The sequence below is a fragment of the Sceloporus undulatus genome, chromosome 7, assembly GCF_019175285.1.
Source record: "Sceloporus undulatus isolate JIND9_A2432 ecotype Alabama chromosome 7, SceUnd_v1.1, whole genome shotgun sequence".
Lineage (NCBI taxonomy): Eukaryota > Metazoa > Chordata > Lepidosauria > Squamata > Phrynosomatidae > Sceloporus > Sceloporus undulatus.
In genome coordinates, this window is record NC_056528.1 from 31,373,591 (window position 1) to 31,400,389 (window position 26,799).

Consider the following 26,799-nt stretch of genomic DNA (forward strand, 5'->3'; position numbering starts at 1 on the left):
AGTTTGGGCGTCTCATCACATCCGCTGGATAGATACCTGCTCCGTGATATTCTATTGCCTTCATTTATGCCTTGCTAATGAGTCTTTGCAGCTTATTCATACTCCATATTCTTATTAAGACACCTTACACAAACTCTTGGAAAGACAGCATCGATAGACATGCCTTGGTGAATTAAACTCTGCGGACGTACAAAAGGGTTCGGTGTGAAGAAGGGAGCTATTCATCATGATGCATGCGTGGATCTGCTTATCTCTGCTAAGCAACTGGTGTCAAGTTGATCACCTGGCGGTACTTGTTGCGTTTCCATTTTCTCCGCATGTGAATGCCTCGGCTTCGCTTAAATGTATCTGACGAAATGGGCTGGAGTTCATGGAGGCTTATCTATAACAATAAGAACGACGTCTGTATGTCTGCGGCAAACGTAACTCTTCGGGACGTCATGCCAAATGCCTTAACATCTGACGATGGGTTTTAAATTGTACTAGTTTTGAGTTTCAAATTAAAATTTCAAACAAGAGAGAGTCTTACGAAACAAAAAAAAGAGGGCATAGCATCCTGTATGAATGGAGCTACAGACATTAAAGTGGTGTCAAATTGCATTATTTCTACAGTGCAGATGCATCTTTCGTCTTAAGTTGCCATGCTTAGTTTAGCCAAAAGTGACATTCCAAACAGGCCTTCCCAGAAGTAAAAAATTGTGGTCTTCCATCACTCCTTGGAAAATTGTGGTGGATGCCTCAGAATTTCATCGTTTCTTTTTTATTATTGTCCATGTTGCAATGGACAGAATTTGTTTGGAGTGGGAGGGGGACCCCATGACAGGGTTGCCTTAGGGTCACTATAAGTTGGGAGTGACTTGAAGGCATACAACAATGCGAACGCCGACATTTTATTGACTTGCAATTTCCTGCCTCCCAAAACCAGGACGTTTGGCTATATCTGGTTCCTTTTGGTGGGTTGAGGGAGGCTAGGAAGGGTAGAAATGGGTCTTGGGACACTGAGAACCTCTTTACTCCTATTCTAAAGGCTTTCCCTTTTTTTTTTCCTCCCTTCCTCCAGATGGAGCCTTTATGCCATCCCTGGTTTGGAGATTAGGAGGGCTTTTGGAGGACATACAGTTGCATTGACTGGACCAGGACATGAGTGGCCTCTGCTGGACCCACAGCAAGAAGGGCAAGGTAAGCCACACACTGAGACAACTAAGCAAGGAGCCAGGGGAGTCCAGATGTGGTGGACCCCCCATAATCCAGGTCCAGGCATAGGCAGTAATGGGTCAGGTAGAATAGGTTGAAATGCTCCAGATAGAATTTGCCATTCACCTGCTGGGAAGGGAATGCTGGGTCCTATCAGCTACAGGACGGTGACTCTTTTCTGTGCTTTAGGCCACCTGTTGCACCCATTTACAAGTTTACAACAAGGTCTGTGCCAGTTTTCAGTTATGAAATGAAGTCTTGGGGAGATCTGGAATTGCTCTCGGTTCCAGCTCAGGCCATGGGGCATTGGAGCGAGTGCGGCATAACCAGACAGTACATAGTCCCATCACTCACTGTGAGACTGGATGCTCAAGACCACAGTCTGGTATTGCAGCAAGGCTAGGTTTGTGTAATTTAATGCTAAGATGCTGGGAAGTAGGGCCTCAGGCTTCGTCTACTATCTTTGGGAACCGACCTCTCTCCTTAAATATCACTTGGGTTTCCTTTCCTGGGCAAGGAATGGGAAATAGTCCTTATTTAAACATGGACCTCTGTGTTGCAGAGGCTTTGGGCTCTCTTCCATTGTTCTGTTTTTGCTTGAGCATGATGTGTCACAGCAACCTCCATGCAGGGCACCAGATATGTCCAGGGAAAGAACCTCTTGTTTTGGTCTTAATGGTTCGAAAAAAGTTTAACACTATCTAGGAGAAATTTAAAGTGGATTTGGGATTGTGAGACAAAAGTGAGCTTCGTGAGGAGGAAAGCTCCCTATGGTGGTATCTTGCGGCTTTTTCAGGGGTGTAATTTTCAACCGAAAGACGAGACTTTAAATGGGGAGGTACACCAGTGCCAGAAACTGGTCCCCAGCAATGCAGAGTATTGTAGGCCAGTAGTTCCCAACCTCAAGTCCCCAGATGGTGCTGGATTTCAACTCCTGGAATCCTTGTCCTTTGGCCATGTTGGCTGGGGCTGTTATGGAAGATGGCATCCTTTCAATGCATCATAGTAACTCAGTGCCTTTGTCCAGCATAAGTCCAACCAATGCTATTGTAACCCACTTTTTGGATATCTGTGGAGGTCAGAATTCTTTATCAACTGCACAATGGCCAAAACTCCCCAACTCCCCTTTTTAAACCTTAACCTTTGCCAATGTGGCCATTTCCATGTCATTCCAAAGGTCTGGGGTCAGAAGAGTCACAGAATCGTAGTGCTGGGAAAGACCTCAAGGGCAGAAAGACACCATCCAGCCTCGGTTTAAAAACCTCCAAAGAAGGGGACTCCATTACACTATGATGGAGTGTGTCCCACGGTCCAACAGCTATTTTCTTGTAGCTGGATACACAGCAAGGGCATCACTATAGGGACCTCCTCCAGGTTTCTGCAGATCCCTATTGCAGCTCCCCCACCGCAGTCCACTAACATAGCTGTGCATCATGTCAACAGTGTAGCTCCGTCATCGTAAAGTTGGGCGCCGCTGCCTCAGAGGTACAATCTCACCATAGTTTTATTCATTTATATCCAGCTTTGAGAGTTAAGTCAGTTTACCAAGTTAAACCAGCTTCAGACAGAGGTTCACAGCGCTGGAACATGAAAGAGTCCAAATGTAATGCAACTATAAATAGATTTAAAAGCATCGCCATTAAAAAGCAACAACAAGCCTGAAGACAACAAATAGGTTTCAGAGCTGGAAGACATATTTTTGAAAGGGTCGCAAAGCAGCAAGTAGACACTTTTGATGGAGCGCTTTGACCGTCCGTCTGTCGGAGCTGAATTGCTTAGCTGTCTTGTCTTGGCCACGAAGGCGCAGTTCATCTTTGGTCTCCAGCCTTAAGTGAGTCTGTCAAACTAACCCCGCACCCGGCTCCGATATCTCCTTGACAGCTTTATTGTAATATAGCCTTCCGTAAATGAGGTCATGTTTCTCCTTCCAAAGTCAAATGGAATTCATGTTGAAGCCATTTCCTTAAATTGAACTAAAATGCAAATTCGGAAGCTAAAGGGGGAGAAAAAAGGAAGACACAAAGGGGCAGTCAAATTAGTTATCCTCTGAAAGCCGTCGTGAACATTTCCAAGAAATAACCAAGCTGTAAGAAGGGAAGAAAAGGAGTTTTTTAATAAAAATGTTGGCACTCTGCTTGGATAAAGCTGGACCATTTCTGCTGGAGGATAACCAAGATGGTAGAAGGTCTGGAAACAACCAAGCCCTAAGAGGAGATGTTTAGCTTTCTTTATATATCTGAAAAGCTCTCAGGTGGAAGATGGAGTGAGCTTGTTTTCTGCTGCTCCAGAGAGCAAGACCTGAAGCAAATGGGTTCAGAATTATAAGGAGATCCCAGCTAAACATTAGGAAGAACTTCTTTAGTGTAAGAGCTGTTCCAGAGTAGAATAGACTGCCTTAGAGGATGGTGGTCTTTCCTTCTTTGAATGTCTTTTAACAGAGGTTGGATGGACACTTGTCAGTCAGTTTACTTGGATTCCTGCATGGCAGGGGCTGAAATAGATGACCGTTGATAGATGATTGTGGTTCTGCAGTTCTACTGCCTATGTATTAATTTTGCAGCCCCAGTTTTGGAATTGCACAATATGGTTTCCATGTTTGTGCCTATAAAGTTGTGTGTCTGTGTCTCATAGTAACGCTAGTATGTTTCTAGTGAGCATGGGCAGCTAAGATTCAGAGGTTTAGCTGGAGTCTGGGGCTGTTCTCTCAAAGGTTAAGCAAGAAAATATACGAACCCTGGGATTAGACTCCTTATGGCTGGAACCACTGCCAGAGGTCACTATGCGGCTGCATGCTTAAGTACTCTGCTGTGTAAAATATTCCTCGTCTGCAGAAATGTTGACCAACTGGAAGGTGTCCAGAAGAAGGGCAAACAAGACGGCAAAAGGTGAGGAATGCCTTAGGGAGATAGGGATGTTGAGCTTGGAGGAGAGGAGATACAGAGGTGATGTTATAGCCATCTTTAAACTCCCTTGCAATAAGTGCACAGAAAGTCTTCTGACGGGTTCACCTTAGGTTTGTCATATGTAAAAAAAACGACCTGAAGGCACATTGCAACAAATTATTTCTGCACAATATGGTTGTTGCAAGCTTTCAATGCTCCATGGGCTTCTTCTTCATAAGGCAAGAGGTTACAAACCAAACAGGAGGGGGGGGGGACACAAAAAATTGGAGACATCAGTCAGATGTCTGCATGTTGTTTCGGTCCTTAGATGCAGACATCAGACTAACATCTCCAATTGCTTTTTCTTCTTCTCCTGTTTGGTTTGCAGCATCTTGCCTGATGATGAAGAAGCCCATGGTGCTTCGAAAGCTTGCAACAAGTGTATTGTGCATTTTGGTCGGTCAGTAAAGGGATCACTGATGGGTTTCTGTGACAAGGCTAATGACCAGCATTGACCAACTAGTCCCCAAGTAAACATAGAGGCAGGGACTTGCTGAAGAACGTGGGTTTTTTGTGGGTTTTTCAGGCTCTGTGGCCATGTTCTAGAAGAGTTTATTCCTGATGTTTTGCCAGCATCTGTGGCTGGCATCTTCAGAGAATGCTGGCATGGAAGAGAGTGGGGTATATATATGTATATGTATGTATACATATATACACAGAGTAACATGGAAATCACTCCTTCCAACCCAGGGTCACACAGTATATATATCCCACTCACTTCCATGCCAGCATTCTCTGAAGATGCCAAAGAATAATCTCTTCTAGAACATGGCTACAGAGCCTGAAAACCCACAGAAAACCATGGATGCCGGCCATGAAGGCCTTCGACTTCACATTGCTGAAGAACACTGCCATGGCCAATAAAGGTATCACAATGGGGTTTTTTGTTTGTGTTTGTTAAGTGGCCAATGCAGCTACCCCTGAAGGTTAGCCTTGTCACAGCTGAGGCTGAACCTCCCCTCTTTCTCCGGATGCTGTGATGATGTCTCCCATCGAGAAAGTAAAACGCAATATGTGTGTGTTTGGGCAGCTTGTGCAGCAGCGGAGCCTGGTGTAGGAGGCTACAGCTTTGCCTGAGGATGGGAAGCAATTAAATACACACAAACCTTCGTGGTAAAAATAGGCATTGACTGTCAACGCCACGATGATGTGTCTGTCCCAGTAGGATGGATGTGCTGAGGCCAGTCCCCACTCATTCCCTTCGCCTCCTCGTTCCCCACCCCCTTAATTTGTAAGAGATGGACGCAAAGCCGGTCTTCGAATATAAAGCCATTGGCAAGGCAGTGGGGGAATCCGGCTCCTGTCTCTCATCTGCCATCCAAGCACTTTAGCCCTTTGTAAAAAAAAGCAAACACTCCTGGTATTTTGTTCTGCGCTGAGATTTAATAGCAAAGTTGAAAAGCAACCCGTCTGGTGGTTATTGTGTGCGGCTGACGGTCCTTTTGTGAAATGCCCGAGGGAATATTTTCTGATGCCTGGAGTGGGTCGGACTCAGCAGACATAATGGAGTGGAAGGAGGCCACGGAACGACAAACCGTGATCAATTTTAATGCAGCGCACAGGTTGGTTGATGAATCGTTCGCTCCACGGCCGTAATTGCAAAAGGAGAAAGCAGGCTTTGATAGGTGAAACAAGAAGGGGAAAAAAGAGGATGGAAGAGGGGATGGGAAAAAACAATGAAGAAGGAGGGGAAAAGAACAGCCACCAAAGAATGGTCTTACTGATGCAATTTGACATCAGGGTAATCTGCTTTATTTTGGATTGCAGAGAAAAGATAATTTCCCCAGCCTACCTCTTTGTCAGCTCTGACTGACTGTGGTTCCTGTTGTTTCACCGTTAAATGAATTGACTTTCTTTCTGAGACGGGGATAACAGTTTCATTCGATTTCATTAGGGAGTCTTGAATGTATGCACCGGAGCTCACCAAACAGAGAGCGTTGCAATGAGATGAGCCGACTGGACTTTTTATGAGGACTCATTGAGTGTCCTGGTTAGAAGAAGCCACTCCAAAGAAGGCAAAAGTCAACCATTTGCATCTCGATATGTTCCCCACCATTATGGGATTACGCAGATCCTGGTTGGCTTTGGGAATAGGAGCTCAGCATCCATTGATGGGTATCCATTGTGATGTCCTTCAGAAAGTCTCTGGCTTTGGACCTTGACTTTACATCTATGAAACAGGCAACTAAAGGGGTTGCTTGAAGCTGGATCTCTCAATACCTTCTTCACTAAAGTCCAGCGGTTCTTAAACTTGGATCATCTGGGTGTTTTGGTCTTCAGTTCCCAAAATTCCTGGCCAGTGATAAGGGATTCTGGGAGCTGGAGTCCAAAGCCTCTGGAGGAACAACGGTGATGTTCCAGATGGACTGAAAACTGGAACTGAAGGTGTGTGTCACCAGATAGTAAAAGGATTCCTTCTCTTCAGTTAATATGTATCTATCTATCTATCTATCTATCTATCTATCTATCTATCTATCTATCTAATCTCCATTGCCTTTCAGTGTCCCTTAGTTCTTCCAGGCTCTTGAGTTGGAGGTCTCCCATTCTTGGTTCCTCCACTGAGGAAGCAGCCTTACATTAAATGACATCCTTGGTCCGTCTTGCCCAGTATTGTCAATCTCATTGGCGGCTATGATATTCCAGGGATTTGTCCCAACTAGGAGATGCTGAGGATTAAATCTGCAGTCTGCTGCAATGGGACACAGGAGATAGACCTATAGGGAGACACTATCCCTCCAGCCCAGTGTTGCTAACTCTGACTGGCATCAGGGTCTCACTGGGGTTTGGGGGGGTTAAATGGGTTTCCTTCCAGGAGATGCTGATATCTTCTCCTTTGACCCCATCAGAGTCCTCTGTCACTGAAGGAGCAAGATGCTGACAAACACCTGGAAGAAACATGTGCCTCTCTCTGACTCAAAGTTTGGAAGCATTCCTTTTTTTAAACACTGTGCATCTCTGCCTGTTGACTTCTACGCTGACCCCATGAATTTCAGACTGTTTTCTTACACATGGAAATATCCAGGGGTGGTTACTCCAGTGTGAGAAATTCAGGGACTGAAGGAGAATGTCATTTTAGGGGGGCGGGAATTTTATTTCGGGGTACAATGCTCTAATTCCTCCTGTGAGCCACATAGAAGCTATCTGAGAGTTGTCCATGTGTAGGATTCCCATGTTAGGGCTATCCCAGGCCTTGAGATTTCAAGGTCCAGACCTGAGACTCTGGGGAATCCCTTTGTGATGTCATAGGAGCTGAGTCCTGGTGATGTCATTAAGCATGACTCAATAACCATCCAGCTCATTTGCAAAGAGTACGCCATTCAAATAAGGGAAACCCGGTCTAACAAAAGAGGAACACACACATACATACACCCCTCTTTAAAGGTAGCACCCTTGCCCTGAGATTCCTCCTCCTTGCCCTGAGGATCAGAGGCTTAGGATCAGAGGCTTAGGTCCTGAGATTGGGGAACCCAAACCCACATGCGACTTCCTAAGAAGATCGTCTCAGAGCATCAATTACCAGAAGCATATCGCCTCCGACGACGACAAAGAGCCTGTAGCTTGAAAGCCATAAAAATGGCAACTGCTGGGTAATGAATGATTATCTCATCTCCGCTCCCTCCACTGCCTCGCGTTGCGTCACGTGAAATGCGGTCTCATGAATCAATGTTTTGGGAGGCTGCCACGCTTCTGAACATGGCATCCTTGCCTCCAAAGGTCATCTCTATGAGCTCCTGCAAGGTTCACGTCATTGATTCTGGGAAGGGGAAAAAACCCACAGACCTTGGAGAATGAACCATTTTTCTTTTCAGCTCTGGATGTAACACTTCACTGATATTCTTCTCGAAGGCAGCAATGGGTAAATTCCGCAATTTTACTTTCACAGCAAACAAGTCTTCGCAAATTGCCGTTTTTGTAGACTGTTTCAGGTGGGACGATTTCCGTGCAAAAGGAATGGCAACTGCTTGTTTTGTGTAGAAAGCAGCAGCCAGAATCCTGTTGGTTATGAAAACATAGTTTATAGTCACACACTTGTAACAGCGGCATGTTCATTTTTCCTGCGTTGTTGTTTGAGGTGTCTTTCAAGATGTTTTCAAGTCATGGTGACGCTAAGGCAAAGCTATCATTGGGTTTTCTTGGCAAGATTTGGTCAGCGGAGGTTTGCCATTACTCTCCTCCGAGGCTGAGAGAGTGTGGCTTGTCCAAAGTCACCCAGTGGGTTTCCATAGACCTTAGTTTAGGGGCGACTTAGGAACTGTAAGACCCCCCCCCCAAATGCCTCTGGGATCAACGGGGGTCTATTCCACTATTGCCTGCCTAACATGTCCATCTACTCCAATGAGCAACTTCAGGTGCAACCAGCAAAAAGGACCCCTGTTGCAAATCTCTTTGCACCAGAGATCACTTATGTGTGGCGGGGAGCATCAGGTAGCCATTTCTCGATAGACGGGGGGACAGAAAAAATATTTCTGCGCATAAATATTTTTCTCCCCCCCCCCATTTTTTTCCCTGCAAAAAATGACAATGTGTGAATTTTGCATAGATTAACACCGAAGACCCTTGTCGATCCAAGATTCTTCTCCCCAGTGTTTCTTGGTACTCAAGAAATCTGTTTCCCCAGTGTTTTCCAAATCTTTTCAAATAGTCTACCGTATATATTCATGTACAAGTCAACTTCATGTATAAGTCAAGGGAAGGTTTCAGGGTCAAAATCTTGAATTTTGATGTGACCTGTGGATAAGTCGAGGGTAAAACGTAGGGGGCTGTAAGGAAGGATGGAAAGGAGGAAATCCCACTTCCATCCCTCCCTCTCTTTCTGTGGACCTCTCCCAACTGATTCCCAGGCACTAGAGGCGAGGTTTTAACGTTGGATTGAGAAAGGAAGCAAGTGGGTTTAAAAGAAGAGTTGTTTCCATAGGAAGCAAGGTCTTGCAAAACGGACTGGAGAGGGAAGGTGTTAAATGGAGAAAGGGGCACCAGGCTTGCTCGCTTTAGGGCCTTTCTAAGCACTGCTGGCGTATTGACTTGTGTATAAGTCTAACCAGAATTTTAGGGTCAATTTGGGGCATAAATTTCTCGACTTATAGTTGCGTATATATGGTACTTATCCCTACTTTCGGTGGCCGAACCATGGGTCTCACTTCAGTCCCTGGACATTGACCCTGAGGTCCAAGCTTAGCTGTGGATGAGCAGCCTTCAACCAATCTGGTGTCTTCCTTAGGAAACAACCTGACTGTCTGAGGATGATAGAATAGTTAGTCCAACATCTCCAGAGGTCATCAGGAGGAGATGAAGCATGGCAGTAGGAAACCTGGCTTGAATTCCTCTTAGCTAGTCCATTGAATCAGTTGTTGATGGACAACACATAGGTAAATCCTCTCAATCTGATGGGTCTACTATGGTTGGGATTAACCAGCAGGATCCAGGCCAATGTATGCTGGGACAGTCGGATCCTTGTCATCCTTCTCAACCAGCCGTGCTGTTCTTCCCTTTCCGCAGTTGCAATAATAGAAGCCGAGGCTGTTTTAAAAGGCATGATTAATAATTGGGAGCAGTGACCATCTAGTTGTATGCAAATGCTCCTTATCTAGATTCGTGTTGCAACTCTCTGGAGGCTGCCGAGGTTAATTTTTAGCAGCGTGACGCTGGAATAGCTCCAATTTATTAAGAGGCTAAGCAGAGCCGGCTGCCTAGGTTTCTTTAACTGTCCAGACTCAAAGAGTGCAGAGGCGGAAGAAGGCGAAGGGCATCCCCAACAGGGAAAAGACCCTTTCCTAGCTTGCATTTTACGGCTTCTCATGGCTGTCTGCCCAAGGGCTCTCAGAGATACTCAGTGGCCAGAGAACCACAATACAGCAATGTTTTAAGTGGATTTTATTCTCTGCTCAGCCAGAAGTGTGCATTTGACTCTCTAGGGATTGACTTGAGCCAACGGCAGCAAATCTTTGTCTTTCTTCCAGATGTTTGGGGTTTCAGGTCCCATCAGGCTCAGTCAGAAAACCCAATAGGAAGGGATTAGGGGAGCTGGAAGACCAAAACATCTGGAGGGCCCATGGTCGCCTCCACCCACCTTAAGGAAAGAGAGGAAAGATCTGAGGTTTCATGAAACATAAGTTACCAAATCCATCGACTGGTCAGTGAATAACAGCAATGAATGGTTTTTCAAATGATGTAGTAAAAGCTTTCTGAGTTGCAACCGACCAGATGACCAGGCTGCATCTGCACCGCAGAAATAATGCAATCTGACACTGCTTTAACTGCTATGGGTCAATGCCATGGAATCCTGGGATTTGTAGTTTGTTGTGGCATCAGAGCTCTCTGACAGAGAAGGCTAAATATCTCCCAAAATGACAAATCCAAGAATTCCATGGCAGTTAAAGCGGTGTCAGAATGCATTATTTCTGCGGTGCAGATGCAGCTTGGGTCATCTGGTCGGTTGCAACTTGGAAAGTTACTTTTCAAAAATGACCCATTGCCTAGAAAAGCAACTCATTGTTGTTACTCACTGACCAGTTGATGGGTTTGGTGACTTGTGTTCCATTGTTGATGATGTTATTGTGTGCTTTCGAGTCATTTCAGACTTATGGCGACCCTAAGGTGCAAGTGACACAGGGTTTGCTTGGCATGATTTGTTCAGAGGGGCTTTGCCTTTGCCTCTGAAACATAACATTTGGATCAAAATCTACTCATGGTGCCCATTAAAAGTACCTTTTTAAAAATGTTACTTGTTACACTATGAGAGTAAGAATTATGTATTTAAAAATATGTGTTCCTGCACCACAAGATCTCAGTTCTGTGCGCTAATAAAGAGTAATGCTGCTCCCTTTCCCACACACTGAATTACATTTGAAATACAACCTTGTTTCACCTTTCTTGCTTAGAAAGTAACTCATTGCAGGGGATGGTGTTACCTGCAGCGCTATCCCAGTGCTGTGGTTGTGTGTTGTGAAACAGCCAGGCACAGCCAGTGGAGTTGTTGCAACAAGGGAGTTGTGAGAGCATGGGATTGCTGTTGCGCAAGTGTGCGAGAGAATCTGGCTGCCATAATCCACCTGGAAGCTTTCTCCCTTGCGCGAAATGACTGACAGCTGTCCAAGAGCTCTTCTCTTGATCCCTGGCTGCAACGCTGATTGGAAACACATGGCACCAATGCACCAAGATTTTGGCTCAGGGATGAAGAGGGAGAGGAGAAATCCCGCTGTGTAAATTTAGCCATGGTTGCTTACACACACACACACACACATATATATGAGTGATTCACTTTTGACGCAGCAAAAGTTGACAGAAGCTTCTAACGCCCTTTTCCCAAATTAAATGCGGTGGGCTGGATGCTTCAAACAGGACCGGGGAGATCTGCCAAGTTTCGTTTTATTGGGGAACGTTCATCATCACTTTTCTAGACAGCGCATATTGACATATTTCACATATTGACAAGAGGGACCGGGCGGAGGTTAATTCTCTGCGGTGGAAGAAGCACGTGTGTATTTAAACGAACATACAAAATGTGATTGGAATCGGGAGAAATCCTCTTCGGTGCATGGTTTAATGAGAATTTCCCCAAATCCGCACATTTCCCCATGTTGGAATGGAACGGAGTTGAACTGGAGTGGATGAAAACCTATCTATTTAGTGAGTTCCTATAAGAGCCAATGCAGTGTAGTTGTTTGAATGTCAGACTACGACTTTGGAGACCCGGGTTCAATTCCTGGCTTGGCGCTGAAACCCACTGGGTAACTTTAGGCAAGCCACACTCTCTCAGCCTCAGAGGATGGCAATGGCAAACCTCCTCTGACCAAATCTTACCAAGAAAAACCAATGATAGGGTTGTCATGAGTTGGGTGCCTTCAGTAGCATAGCACACCAGCAGGACCCATAGTTTTCTGTGTATCCTGAATGTGTAAGTGCTGGGGTTTTTTAAAACTGTATCCAAAGAGAGAAAACATCTTTAGCAATGCATATTTAAGCATCTGTTTGGATGCGAATGTTCATAGATGAATGCAAAAGCGGGACATAATGGCCTTACAGGTCAATGCATGAGAAGATGATACCGATCGGAAGCAAGAGTCGGCTTGCTCTTCTCTTCATCTGCGACAGTTAATAGAATTTAAGAACCTAGATTTTTTTACCCTCCTCTTTTAAATACTGTAATGATTTATCAGGAATGATCCTGTTTCTTCAAAGGCTTACTGGGGTGGGATTAATTGTGAAAGCCTCTTCCCCTGACTTAGTTAGCAAGGAGGACATCTTGAAGGAGGAGGCGGCGGCGTCCACAGAGCATCCCCAGCCATGAATTTCATGCAGTGGAACTCAAAGGAGACCTTTGTGAATTCAAGAGCTTAAGCCATAATGGGTTTGGGCCCCACAGGTGCTGTAGCACCCTCCTCCTGCGCAGGTTGAGAGCCTTCGCTGCATTGGGAGAATTAGCACGCATGCCTCAGTCTGGGCCAGCTGGCAGAGGAGTGCAATGGAGATTAATTATCAAAAGCGTGGGTTGCAAAAACAACACGTTGGCGCAAAACATCAGGCGGGACGTTGCGCTCTCTGCAAGGGGTCTGTATCGATGATGCTTCAAGGCCTGTCAAAGGGGGAGAGTGTGCAATCCATCAGATCTCCATCGGCCGTTGCTGGAGATAAATGGCAGCAATATATTGGGAACTCCTTCCAACCCGGTTGCAGGGAATGAACGCTGCACAGCGGTTGTTGAGAGAACGGCTGAGTGCTTCGTGGCCCATTCCTTGCTTTTGTTCCTACAAGAGCGTTCTTCTCTGAATTATCTGCCAGCCCTTCCGCATAAAATCTCTTTGCGATCCTGCAAGCGCTGATGGTACAAGGGTCTGTGCTCAGCCTTGGCTTTTGATTTTAATTTGCAGATAACTGCTCTGTCTAATGCGTGGTTTTGAAAATGTAGTTTAATGGAATCTCTTGGTAAGGCCATGGCTACATGTTCTACATTTCCTCGGTGCAAACTGTGTACATTCTCACAATAGCAATGGCATATATATGTCTGTCCCACCGTTTCTGCTCCACTAAATGCATCTGAGGAACAAGACTGAAGTCTGCGAAAGCTCATGCATTAACGTCTTTGTTTCAGTTACCGTATTTTCTGGCGGACAAGACGACCGGGTGTATAAGACGACCCCCGACTTTTGGAATGAAAATATAGGGTTTGGATTATACTCACTGTACAAGACGACCCCCTCTTCAGCAGCATGCTGGGCGCGTGTGCACGCCGGCTTCCATGGGCCTCTGGAGGCCTGGAAGCCAGCAGCAGGCTGGTCTTGTGCGCACCAGCTTCCATGGGCCTCCGGAGACCTGGAAGCCGGCAGCAGACTGGTCTTGTGTGCGCCGTCTTCCATGGGCCTCCGGAGGCCTGGAAGCCAGCAGCAGGCTGGGCGCGTCGGCTTCCAGGGACCAGGGAGGCCTGGAAGGTAAGAAGGACGGTGGCGAACGTGCTGGGCCGCGAGGCTCTCTAGCAGCCTCTGTGGCCAGGCTTGACCCAGTGTATAAGACAGCCCCCGGCTTTTAACTCAAATTTTTAGCGTTAAAAAGTCGTCTTATACGCCGGAAAATATGGTAGTCTCAAAGATAGCCCAAAAAACCCACAAAACAACAACAACAACAACAACTGTGGAGGAGACTTGGGCCTCATTCCAACGACCTTTTAAATCGGATCGTGAATCTGTTAGAACCGATTCAAATGACCCTGGTTCCCACTTAATTTGAATCGCTGAAGCAATTCCAAAAGGGGGGAGCATGCTCTAGGCCCATTTAACCCGCGTCAAAAAGACGCTGATTTTGTCTGTGTCTTTTTGGATAAAGTGATTCCGCGCAAATGGGAACCAGTGTGGATTCAGATCTGGGTTCGGATCCTGCTCACCTGGCTGGCTGGCTGGCTCTGAGCCACCACTGCTGTACTGGTGTCATGAGGGGCTGCTGGCGTAGCTGGTGTAGTCGGTGTAGCCTTTGCCTGGGTATCCTGGGGTACCCGCCATGCCCTGGTAGGCCTGGTACTGGTGGCATAAGTGGCTGAGGGTGAGTGGTAGCCCCCTACCCCAGCCCCTAGTCAGCATTGGTGGCGGAGGACTCGAGCGGAGAGGCTGACTCCTGGGGCGGGTGACCGTTCATGGCAGCGCTGGGCAAAAGTCGCCAGACGAAGGGCACCCTCCAGTTGAAGACCTCCATCATGGAAGAGAGGCAGCCATGGTGGGATCGAAGGAAGGAAGGAAGGAAGGAAGGAAGGAAGGAGCTAAGGCTGGGAGCTCTCTGGCTCTGAGATACTGCAGGCAGGAAGGGAGAGGCTTGTGGAAGAGGGCTTTGAGCAGTGCAAATATAGTGTGACCCAGGCTCTGCTGCTGAACCAATTCATTGATTTGGATCGGAAACCAAATTATCTGGTATCTGAATTAAGTGGGAATGAGGTTCTGCTTTCCTTCCCAGCCAGCAAACCCACCAGATGTGGAAGGCACCCCATTCGCACCAGCATACTGGGTGATACCCCATAACAATTTCCAGCGTGCTGGAAAATCAGGAGTTTCCTTGAAGCCTTAGGCTGGATGGTTCTGAAACTGTGGTGCCGCCTGGTGTGGTTCATACCCCTCGGACTCCCATAATGATGCCCTGGTCATGATGCACCGCCACCAGGAGACATTTTGGCAAAGGCAGTGTTGCTTTCCAGGTGATTTCAATGCAAAGGTGGTCGCCTTGTCCAGTTGTGAGCATTAAATCAACTCGATGCTGCTGACCTGTGGCAAACCAGGGATGGCATCAATCCTTTAGGCCTGTGTAACTGTCGGCCTTCGTGGCCTCACCTTATAGATGAACTGTATGTAATTTTAGCAAAACGAAGAGTTGTTTCTTTCCCGCATCTCTCAGATGGAGTGAAGAAGATAGCAAATCATCGGAAGGTAAATTGCTTTGGGAAGCCCAAAGCGCTGTGGCTTCCCAGTAAATTCACTGAGTGGAAAGTAATTTATAGGGATCATTTTTTCTCTCTCTTCTTCAGAAACAGAGGTCTAGTGAACCTTTCGACCGTCCTGCGCAGGAGGACAATAAAAACCAGAATCCTGTTGGTTTCATACACCTGTGTGAATTCCCTGTATGCATGTGGTTATACTTTTGGGGCCCTTAGACAATAGGTATGTTCTGGTCACAGGTGTGTAAGCAGACTTCCACACATTGGATTTATTTCACATGTGCTTGCACATGCTTCAGTGGTGCATCACTACAATGCACCACTACCTTCCACATGTCACTTGATTCCCTGGGATTTTGGGGAAAGCCATTGCATATTCCACAGGAAAATGACGCATAGGCACAGAGGTGCACAATGTCAGGATACATGAGAAGAATGGAATCAGCATGTAAATCTTTTAAATGTAGATTTACTAGATGAGCACCATGTTGTTATCTCAGACATTATTATCCTTTGAGCAAGGTGGATGCTACATATCACCAAACTGTCCTGATTTGCAAGGACGGTCCTCATTAATTCCCCATTGTCCCACTTTTTCAGGTGCTTTTAAAATGTCCCGGTTTCTCTCTTTTCCTCTTGCTTTCTCAGTTTATGTCAATAGCTGCAAAAGTAGTTTGCATTCAGTTCAAAATGCAAAAGTAGTTTGCATTCAGCAAAGGGAAGGTATTGGGTTGGAGGAGTCACCATCTTGTGCTTTGCAGGATGCTCAGGGGAAAGCAAATTGCTGCAGCCTCTCGCAGTTTATGTGATATGTAGGATGCTGAATCTGTTCTGGATTTTAATCCAACCTTTAAAAGGCCTATCCAGGGTGGAAAAACCCATTTCCATAATAGTTTCAGGCCCCTTGGGTAACTCCTCTGAAGTTCATACTAAGATGTGGACTGGATTTACTGCTCCACTGGCATGGAAGGAACCCTCCAGTTGCCTTGGCTCTATGAAGCAAAGAGGCATAGCATTGCTAGTCCTTTCATGCCTTCAAGGAAAAATGGATGAGGTTTGTGGTTGAGGATAAAGCCTAAGACAGAGAGATAGATTATATTATACTTTGCTGGAGTTCCTGTGATTCTTTAGTGTCAGCCGTAATGAATGGGAATGAGTTGCGGGCACCAAAATGCCCACTCCTGGTTTAAAAAGCATCGATCCAAAATATGCACATACTTCCTCCCTAAGACACCAGCGTCCATAAGAACAACCACCGCTGGACCATTTGGGCCTGGATAACCAATGGTCAATTGGGGGATTGGACCAGATAGCCTTTAGGATTTCTTTTGACTCTCTTAAGTCTATGAACAATTCTAAAATTCTGCCTTTCTATCCAGGGAAAGCCTTCCTCAACTCCCTGCCTCTTAGGTTCAGTGTTGATAAATGGATGCGCTGGGTGTTTCCATTACCTACCGCTTGCTTAATTATTAGTGTGGTGTTTTTAAATCATTTGAATGGGTGTTCTAATAGAATAATTAAATTCCTATTTCGACGTGTGCAATTGTTTGTGGCTGGCATCTTTTTGGAGCCTGCATTCCCTGCAGTCATTGAAAATGAGAAAAGCGGAGTTAACACATGTGTGCACCTTTGCACATTCTTGTGTGTCGTGTGTTGCATTTCATTGTGCATTGACGCCATGGTTGCACATCATTTGCTTGTGAAACATTGCAATTCTGTGATGAAGTGATGTAGGAGCCTTGCAAAGTATGTTGGAAGCCACCTTGCATCCCAACGCTGGGAGGAAAACGAAACAGAAATCGAATGGATGAACGAATGAATGAATAAATAAATAGTTCCTGGTGCGTTGTTATCGATCAAATAAATTCACACTGAGGGAGTTCCTTACTTTTCAAAAAAGAGAGAGTGTGAATGTTGTGTTGCATTTAAACAAGTTGTCAAATGCAAGGGATGGGTCTTGTTTCGGTCCATGCTTCTCATTTATTTGTGTGCATTTTACTCTAATAAATTTAACCGGCCTCTTGAATGCTGCATTTGGAGTAATTCTGCAAGTCAAAGCAATGCAGTGTTTCAGCATTTTGGAAGGCATTTTTTAAAGAAACGAAGGGCTTTGTTATTAAGACCAAAGGAAAGAGGAGGAAAGTGTGTCCAGGAAGGGAGCACCATCTGCCCAGGAGGAATATTTTCTCCACTCGGTTTCCATCTGAGCAAAACATGCTGCAGGAGAAACTCTGCGCTTGGGATGGGTTTGTTTCCTTCTCCTTGTTCCCGGATTTAATTGTACCTCTGTCGGGGGACAAATGCCGGCTTTCCAAGAGTAATTCTTTAATTCAGAGAGACAGGGCCCTGGAGACAAATGTGGAACATTAAAAAATTAAAATCTGTTTCCTCGCTTGTGTGTGTGAGAGAGTTCTCCAGTTCCGGCTTTATGCTCCCTGATTCATGGCCAGGAAGGGCTGTGTGTGTCCAACGGGACAACATTTTCCTCTTTGCATGCGCGCAAAATTTATTATTGTTTGACAGTTATGTCCTGCCGTTTCCTCCTTTTTAACATGCATGGGAACTGGAAGGAAAGGAGTGATGTTTTAAAACAGGATCCGACCGGACTTAATTTCTAAAGCCAGTTGTGTTGCAGCTGCTAACCATCATGGCACAACAGCAGCTTCCTTTTGGACCTCTTTTATCTACTCTAGAAGTGAAAGAAATGTATTCCTGGTGCTGTTTAGGGTCCTGCAAGGTGCTTTATATAGTAACTGAGAACCCCAGACTCTCTGAAAGTATTATTTTTTCTGGGGAAATAAAGGAATGAATTGCTCCTCTTGAAAGCTTCCAGGAGAAGCAATTTACCTTTTAAAGGGATCAGCTCCTCCTTGCATGGGGAAAAAGCAAAAAGAGAAATAAGGTATACACATACTAAAACAATCCACATTTAAAATCCACAAATTCAAACTCATCTGGATAAGTCTACTGGAAGAGACTGGTCTCTAATGCTGTTTTGAATTCAGACGGCGCATTCAGCTGTCAAATCTCTTCCGGACGGTCATTCCACAGTTGAGTTTTTATTCCTTTAAGCATTAAAATGCTTCTTAAAACCTCCTAAAAGCAGTCTATAAAAACAATTCTGGAATCCATTTTCGGAAACAGTTAAAACAGCAGTTTCAAACACCGAACACCATACAGAAGAACATCCTTTTGACCAACTGCTGGAAGCTTAAAAGGAACAGGTCCAGCCTAACTTCTTTGGGTAGCAAAGCCCACAGTTGAGATGCTGTACATGTACCTTCCAACTTAACTTCATGAAGTTTGGGGACATGCAATAGGGCCTCTTCTGAAGATCTCAATTTTATGACAGATTTCATATGTCAGAGGCATTGGTCTTTTGGATGAGAGTCCTGCAAGGGCCCCAAGGCATTAGAGTAAGACTGTGGCTACGTTTCATAGTGCTAGAATATGGACTTCATTTCCACTTACAGATAAATTGGTGTGCGATCCGAATTGATGGATCAATTTGACAGTGGAGCACCTAAAAGATGCAGGTGAAATGGGTCTAGCACATGGCCTCCCTCTCGGAATCAATTGAGAGATTCGGATTAAGTGGGGACCAGGGTCATTTGAAACGGTTCAAACCAATTCACAATCGGGTTTAAAAGGTAGTGGGAATGAGGCCATGAACAGCCTTCCCAAAGCTGGTGCTCTAAAGAAAGATTGGACAACAACTCCCATCTCCATTGCACTGGGTAGGGTTGGTAGTCCATTCTTAAGGAACCAAGCTGAGGGCAGTTGCACTATAAAGCCCATTTACAGTGTGCAAACTTTGGTATTCATACTCCTAAAGCATCCTCTGGTCCTGATCTAATGCTGTATTTTTATTCTCGCACGGCTCAAGCTTGCCACCTGTTCCTGGAGTCACTGCAAGCCACGATCCATCTTCTACCAGGGTTGGGCTCAGAAGAGGTTCCTTTCTTCCTTCTGCTCCAAACCGTTGGTTTTCATAGCTCTGTCCTTTGCAAAGCAAACAGGGCAGATGAAAGCGCAGTGCCTTGGGGACACCTCTCCCTCTGACATTGCCTTGGCTTTTAATTAGCATCCGCGTCCCTCTTCCTTCACACAGCAATTTTTAGCATTGCCATCTACTTCTCACTCCGAGGGAAGGTTAATGAAGGAGCCCATTGATTTGATGTCTGCCGCGCATGGCAATGAGGCGAGCCACAGGTTTGGGAAAGGTGAAGGGGAGCATGGATGGGGCTGAAAGGGAGGAGAAGGTTGCCGTGCAAAGGAACAAACTGCTCCTCCAGAGATTTCCCTGTCAATGGGGCAGTGAATCGGTATGGCTCCAAACATTAAAGCAGCAATACAAGGCACCTATTTTGGGATAGGGTTTGGCATATCACATTGTATGGAGACACTGTGGAGAGCTCCGATGAGAAAGGTGTGTTTAGCAATATGGATCCCTCTTTGGCTAAAGACGGTGCATTAGATCCAAGGAAGACCTTTATTTATTTATTTAGTTAGTTAGTTAGTTATAGGGTGCTGTCAATTTGCACAGTGCTTGACATAGTGAGGGTCAAATAAAATAAGGGGGGAGAAATAAAAACCTGCCAAGTGGCATACAATAGCATTACATGGTTAAAATATCTCTAAAATAATACTAACTAGTATATAATAAAAACAACCTTGAATAGCTCTTCTAAGAAGGGCATTGCTCCAGTCCCTTGGTTATTTCAGGGGTGAAACAGATGCTGCAAAATAGGGCTGCTTTGAAGGCAGAGTGGTGATACGACGCACACCTCCAATTAAGGTGGAAACAAAAATGAAGCCATGCTCCAGGGCTAAAATCCAAAGCAAACAGAGCCCAGGAAACTCAGAAAATGTGCATCTTTGCTCCTGCATATAAACAGCCAGATGCGAGCGCAGGGCTGTGGCAATGCAAAAACGTGAACGTGGAACACCTCCAACGGATGCAGTTCCATCATACACAAGCCAGACAGCAGGGCATGAAGTGAAGGGGGCATGCATGGGGCTCTCCATGGGAATGTATTACTTGGCACACAGGTGCAGCCATTCAGTGGGATGGCATCTAGGTGGGCCATATGGGACATACTTGGAGCCACAGGTAGTGTGCTTATGAACTGGTGTGCATGAATAATGGGGAGGTAGCAAAACAATAACCCCATGGCATGGTTTGATGCCATGCTGGGTAGAGTACCCATTGGTATTTGGCCCACCTTGGGAGCAGGCCGTGTGGACAGCAGAGCTTTGACCTCAGAGCCATTGATCCTGAAAAGCTCCAAAGACACAGGTAAACACTGAGAGATAAATCCACAGATATGACCCTGCAAGCTTTTTATTCAGATCCTTCACTCAGTGATCTCACATTCACATTGACTCCAATGGTCAGAGGCCAACAGAGTCTGTGCGTAATTCAGATTTGTTGCTGAAGGAAGGTGATGTCATTTCAGAGATAGAACAAAATGTGCAAGTCCCAGATACACCGAAATATGTGCAATGTATTGCCATCGTGACCAACAAGGGAAGCAAATCCCCAACTCATTCTTCCTCACATGTGGAGACCAGTTCATTATGATAGTATTTCTTCTTTTAGCTTCCAAGATCAGATGGGATCTGGTGGCTTTAGACCTGATACAGCAGTGATCTTCAAACTTTGGTCCTCCAGGTGTTTGCTCAGGCATGAAGAGGCCGTCATGTAATCCTATTTCCCTCCATCATTTGTGGAGATTCTTAGCAATATTCTCTATTATTTTTCCTTTCCAGCGTTCAGCCATTAATAGCATTTGCCTGTTTGGCAGTCGACCCTCATAGAAGTTGTGCTAATGAGGCTTTGCATGCATGTTGTTCCCATTCTCATTCCAGGACTTGGAGCATCCAATTTATCTAGCAGTTCTTTGCATGTATCTTGGTTACAGTTAAATCTCTTTCCCACTCCTATAATATAGGGATTCATCATGATGGTGGAAGTGCTGGGGCACAGTGGTAGCTGGGGACCCCATTGACAAAGATATATAGTTGTAAAAGAGAAGTGAAATACAGTACATTTCATTTGCAGTGAGTCCCAAGTCAGCTTCATAGATTTGAACCTGGAACCACACAGTCTTAGCCCTGACACTCTAACCTCAACTAGGTGAGATGTGTTGGACTACAAATCCCACCATCATAGCCTGGCTGGGCATGATGGACATTGGACTCTTGCAAGTCCTGAGAGTGCCAAATTTGGAGGCAGCCCTCTCTAACCATTACACCACACTGGACAAACCAGTGGCAGCCTGGGAAAAGGGGCACGGCCATCTTTGGAAGCTCCAAGGGCCAGATTTGGTGGGGCAGATTTAATTCTAGGGCCTGAGGTTTCCCATTTCCTGCTTTAGAGGAAGACGTTTCTGCAGAGTAAAATTTAGCAGACAATGCAACCTTGGCTGACTCCTCAGCGCAAGGTTTTGCTTAAGAGGGGAGGAAAAATTTAACTGAGTGGGCACACAGATAAAAGCCTGCAAGCCTAAGAAGCTGTTATTGCTTTCAGCCCTCCATACCCATGCATTCTTCATTCATGGATTCAACTGTACATGGCTTGAATATATTCCAAAACAATACCAATTCCAAAAAGGCAGCCTTGATTTTGCCATATTATATAAGGGATGTCATTTGACTAAGTCACTGTATTTAACGGGGCTTGAGCATCCACAGATTTTGGTATCCATGGGGGTCCTGAAATTAAACTCCAGTGGATATCAAGGGCCCCTTGTAGTAGTAGTAGTAGTAGTAGTAGTAGTAATAATAATAATACTCCATTGTTTGAAATAGGACTTGAACATCCATAGATTTTGATATCCATGGGGGTCCTGTAATTAAACTGCAGCGGCTACCAATGGCCCACTGTAATAATGATAATGATAATACCCCATTGTATATTATGGGACTTGGGCATCCACGGATTTTAGTATCCATGAAGGTCTTTGATTTAAACTCCAGTGGATACCAAGGGCTCATTGTGATGATGATGACGACGACGACGATGATGGTGATACCCCATTGTATATAATGGGACTTGAGCATCCATGGATGTTGGTGTCCCTAGAGGTCCTGGAATTAAACTCCAGCAGATACCAATAATAATAATAATAATAATAATACCACCCCATTGTATTTAATGGGACTTGAGCAGCCATGGATTTTGGTATCCATGGGGGTCTTGAAACCAAATCCCAGCAGATACCAAGGGCCCCCTGTGGTGATGATGATGATGATGATGATGATGATACCCCATTGTATATAATGGGACTTGAACATCCATGGATTTTGATATCCATGGGGGTCCTGGAATTAAACTCCAGTGGATACCAAGGCCCACTGTAATAATAATAATAATAATAATAATAATAATAATAATAATAATAATAATAATATCTCATTGTATATAATGGGACTTGAGTATCCATGGATTTGGGTATCCATGGGGGTCTTGAAACCAAATCCCAGCAGATACCAAGGGCCTTCTGTAATGATGATGATGATGATGATGATGATGATACCCCATTGTATATAATGGGACTTGAACATCCATGGATTTTGATATTATTATCCAGTGGATAATAATAATAATAATAATAATAATAATAATAATAATAATATCTCATTGTATATAATGGGACTTGAGTATCCATGGATTTGGGTATCCATGGGGTTCTTGGAACCAAACCTCAAGGGCCCACTTTATTTGTATTTCGTTCTTTTGCAAAGCCTCACTCCAGCCTCCTGCAAGCACAGCATCTTGTTCCCAGCTCTCTGCATGCAGCCTCTCTGGAGACTTGAAAATCAAACCGAAGGCTTAACTCTCTGCTGGTGACAGTAGATGAACATCCTTGTCGCAATCAATGGCTCCTCGTCAGAGATGCTCTCTGGCTGGCGAACCCTCTTCGGCCCCCCTTCCCCGCTCCCCTTGAACCACCGTCTTAATTCTTAATTAAGATCACAGAGCAGATGCTGTGGATATTTAATTTAAATATTTAGGGGTGTTTGCTTAAGCTTTTCAAAATGGATTAGAGTCTGACTGGAGAGGCCTGGATGGGACGCCTTTCCCTCATTCGGTCCAATTAAGAAACCAATTAGGAATTAGTGCAAGAAAGTTAGCACCACCTAGAAGCAAGGAAGGGGCCTAAAGACCCCCAAAAGCACCAGATCCCATCTGATCTTGGAAGGTAAGCAGAGTCATCCTTGGTGGGTACTTGGATAGGAGACCACCAACAAATACTGTAGCAGACGCTGGAGGCTCTGTTTCAGAGGAAGGAACTGTCAAAGCCACTTCTGAGTGTTTTGTTGGATGGAGTATTATTCTTTGTTCTTTTAAGTCGAAGCGGGTCAGAATACACTAAGCAGAATGTAAAACATGAAGCCCTCTCGAATGGTTGAAGGCACAAGATCTGCTAAGCACTGGTGTCCTGGGTAGGAATATCTCACAAACCATGACTCTTAGCATCTCTTCTTCTGTCTCTTTTCTCCCCGAAGGTCTCTTGCTGGCGTTGTATTCATCCAACCGGCCATGCTTGCTCACCATGTTGGAAACCAGGGATGAGGAGGGTCTAATATGGAGCTATGCAAGCAAGTGAGGAGTTGGGCAACTGGAGACACCTTCCTTGGCTTTCTTCTTGCAACGCTTCTCCCCAGGACCGTTTTCTTTCAACACAAACACCCAGTTGGCCGCCACCAGTTCCTTCTTACCTTGCTGGGAAGCCACTTTTGACTCCAAAAAGGCAACGGACGGACACTTCCTAGGTAAGAACGCAAGATAAATGTTTGCTTTCAGAACGTGTTATGGAACTGTGGCTCACCCAAGGGCAGCAAAATCCCACCCAAAAATGCAATTCCTTTGGGGCACTTGGAAGTTCTGTGTTGTCGTGTTGGGTTTGCATTTATGGCGACCCTCCAAATGAGAGACCTCCAAGAAGACCCTGCTCTTAACAGGTCTTGCAAACTCAGTTCTTCCAAACTCAATGGCCTCCTTGAGGGAGTCAATCCACCCCTTTTCCTATTTTCTTCCACTTTACCAAGTGGAATATAGGGCCTGAAGAGATAGGCCATCCTTTCCGTTGAGCGTATCTTAGTGTTTGGTACACCATGCGACTTCCCGTTGAGCATGCTGGTTGCAATTCTCCAGGTATTGGCAAGTATTGGATGGCAGGTACCTTGGAAACTTGCTTTTAGTGTTGCTCTCTCTATGGGCCTGAACAGACAGCCCAAAATAAAGCTGCTTCGGGTCACTTTGGAGGTATGCTGTTTAAATGATGTATGCGTCCTAAGAGTCTGGAAGCTGTGCCAAAGCCATGCTCTGGTCCTAAGGACTGGAGCGCAGCTTTGGCGCAACATCTGACCTCTTAAGTTGCGTGTGTCATATAAACAGCATACCTCCAAAGTGACCTGAAACAGCTTTATTTTGGCCTATCTCTTCAGGCCCTATATCCACAGAAACTCATCTTTTTGAGCCAGAGAACAACTTTGAGGGTGGTAGAGAAATGAGATTCTGCTTACAATACATCTGAGCATTAAAAAGTGGAGTAGCTTGGAGTCCAGATAAATGGAGCTTTTGGAGTTGTCATCTTGGCATGTCTTTAGGAAGGATGTGTGTCTCCGATTTCTTTGCATCTGTTTTGACTCCCGAAATAGGATTCCTCCTAAGCCGCGGCTGCAACTGCACTCACCTGATTACGGACTTCATTAGCCCTTTATTGCTTTCTGACTCTGGGTAACTTTTAATTAACCTCCCTTGTCTTTCCCAACTCTTATGGTTTGCAGTGGGCTTCTGTTTGTCTCGTCTCCGGAAAGGTTTGTTGTTGTTGTTGCTGTTGCCTTTTTAAAAAATTTCTTTGCTAAAAATACTTGACGTTCTCCTTCAGGCTTTCCGCAGCCGCTCTGACGGTTCCACAGAAAGCTTGTTTACCTAAATGAAAAAAGACCAGTAGCAAATATAGCACTTGCAAAATGGCAATAAAAATTAGGCAACCTCCACGAAACAACCCCAGCTGGGTTGCAGCCTCACTTTTGCAAGGAGAGGAACGGACGTTTGGGGAGCAGACATCTCCCTTTGATGGAGCATTTTCTTTTGACTTCATTGCGCTTCCAGTTTATTTGGGAATATGGGTGGGATGGCTGGGGCGAAGGCCTGGAAATTAAACACATAATTTAATCTAATTGCTACAAAGGATGTTTAAATTTACCAGGCCCAGGTACCTTTCCTCAGCAGCCTTTCTTCCTGTGGATAGAGGTCCTTACCAACAAACGAAGCAACCGGATTAATTGGATGCATTCAGGTGTAAAGCGGCAACGGCATAGAGAAAGATTAGTGCAGAAATGAGCTCTTTTTAACATTTATTTATTTATTTACTTCATTTATGCGCTGCCTTCCTCCCAGCGTGAGACTCGAGGGGGCTTCCGGAGACGGCAAATTGAAAACGTTCACAATAAAGTTTATTTGTTACAAACCAATTCAAAATCCCCACTTTAAAACGCTATAAAATCACTTAAAAACCATACAAAAGTTTAAAAAGATCCGGTAAGCTTTGCAAATGTGAGAATTCTTAAGATCATGATGATGATGATGATGATGATGATGATGATGATTTGCAGTAAATTCCATGACATGGAAAAAGGCTACTTTCGTGGTGATGGTCGAATCCAATGAAACTCTTTCCCACCCCAATTTCCAAGGGCTGGTCTCCATAATTCCTGCGGTTCCCTTCCCTCCTCTTTCCTTTCTACTCTTCCAGCGCCTAGCCTTGGCATTAATAGCTGCTTCCCTTTCCACAGTGGCCTTTCAGATATTAAACCCTGATATGATATCCATTCTTAATCTCCTTTCCTATATGGCTTAGAGTGTAAGCTCGGTGGCGTTTAACCTTTTCTCCAATGTCATCTTTAAAGCCCTTTATCGGCTGTGCTGCTTTTCCTTTGAAATGCTGCTCACAATGTGTGCCTAGTTGGCTCTCTAATCCAAGATGGTGGCCCACGCTGGATGCAGAGACATTTCCAAGGGAGGTGTCCATGGCAGGGAAATTGCTGCCATTCTCTTCTATTTTGGTCAGGCCTCACCTGGAATAATCCTGTGTCCAATTCTGGGCATCACAGTTCAAAAAGGGTGTCCAGAGGAGGATGACCCAAATGGTGAAAGGTCTGGAAACCATGTCCTATGAGGAACAACTTAGGGAGCTGGGGATGTTTAGCCTGGAAAAGAGAAGGTTAAGAGGTGATATGATAATAGCCCTCTTTAAGTATTTGAAGGGGTGTCACATTGAGGATGGAGCAAGCTTGTTTTCTGCTGCTCCAGAGAATAGGACCAGGAACAATGGATGCAAACTACAGGAGAAGAGATTCCACCAAAACCAAGGAAGAAACGTCCTGGTAGTAAAATCTGTTTGACAGTGGAAGATGCTGCTGCCTTGGAGTTTGGTGGAGTCTCCTTCTTTGGAAGTTTCTAAACAGAGGCTGGATGGTCATCTGTTGAGGGTGCTTTGATGGTGTCTTCCTGCACGGCAATATGGGGTTGGACTGCATAGTCCTTGAGGCCTCTTCCAACCCTATGATTTTGTGAAAACCCTATGAAATTGATGTGGTTGCCATAAGTCAACAGGTGACTTGAAAATCACCCATGTGCATGCATACATTGACTTCAGTTAGGATCTTGTAACATGGTGTAGCAGTTCAAGTATTGGATACTGATTATGGATACCAGGGTTCAGTTCCCCATCTGGCCAT

The 26,799-nt window shown here is 45.2% G+C and overlaps 1 protein-coding gene across 8 annotated transcripts in view; it reads left to right on the forward strand.

The window, feature by feature from the left end:
- HTR2C (5-hydroxytryptamine receptor 2C) overlaps positions 1–26,799 on the forward strand; it is a 132,378-nt gene that overhangs the window by 74,140 nt on the left and 31,439 nt on the right. For 6 of the 8 annotated variants that reach the window (XM_042477754.1, XM_042477752.1, XM_042477753.1 and 3 more), the window contains 2 exons: positions 1,061–1,179; positions 23,560–23,826. The gene's annotated coding sequence lies outside the window, so the exon portion shown is untranslated. Of the gene's footprint in view, positions 1–1,060; positions 1,180–5,644; positions 5,699–23,559; positions 23,827–26,799 lie in introns of those variants that run through there. The other 2 variants (XM_042477758.1, XM_042477757.1) reach the window with 2 other exon arrangements.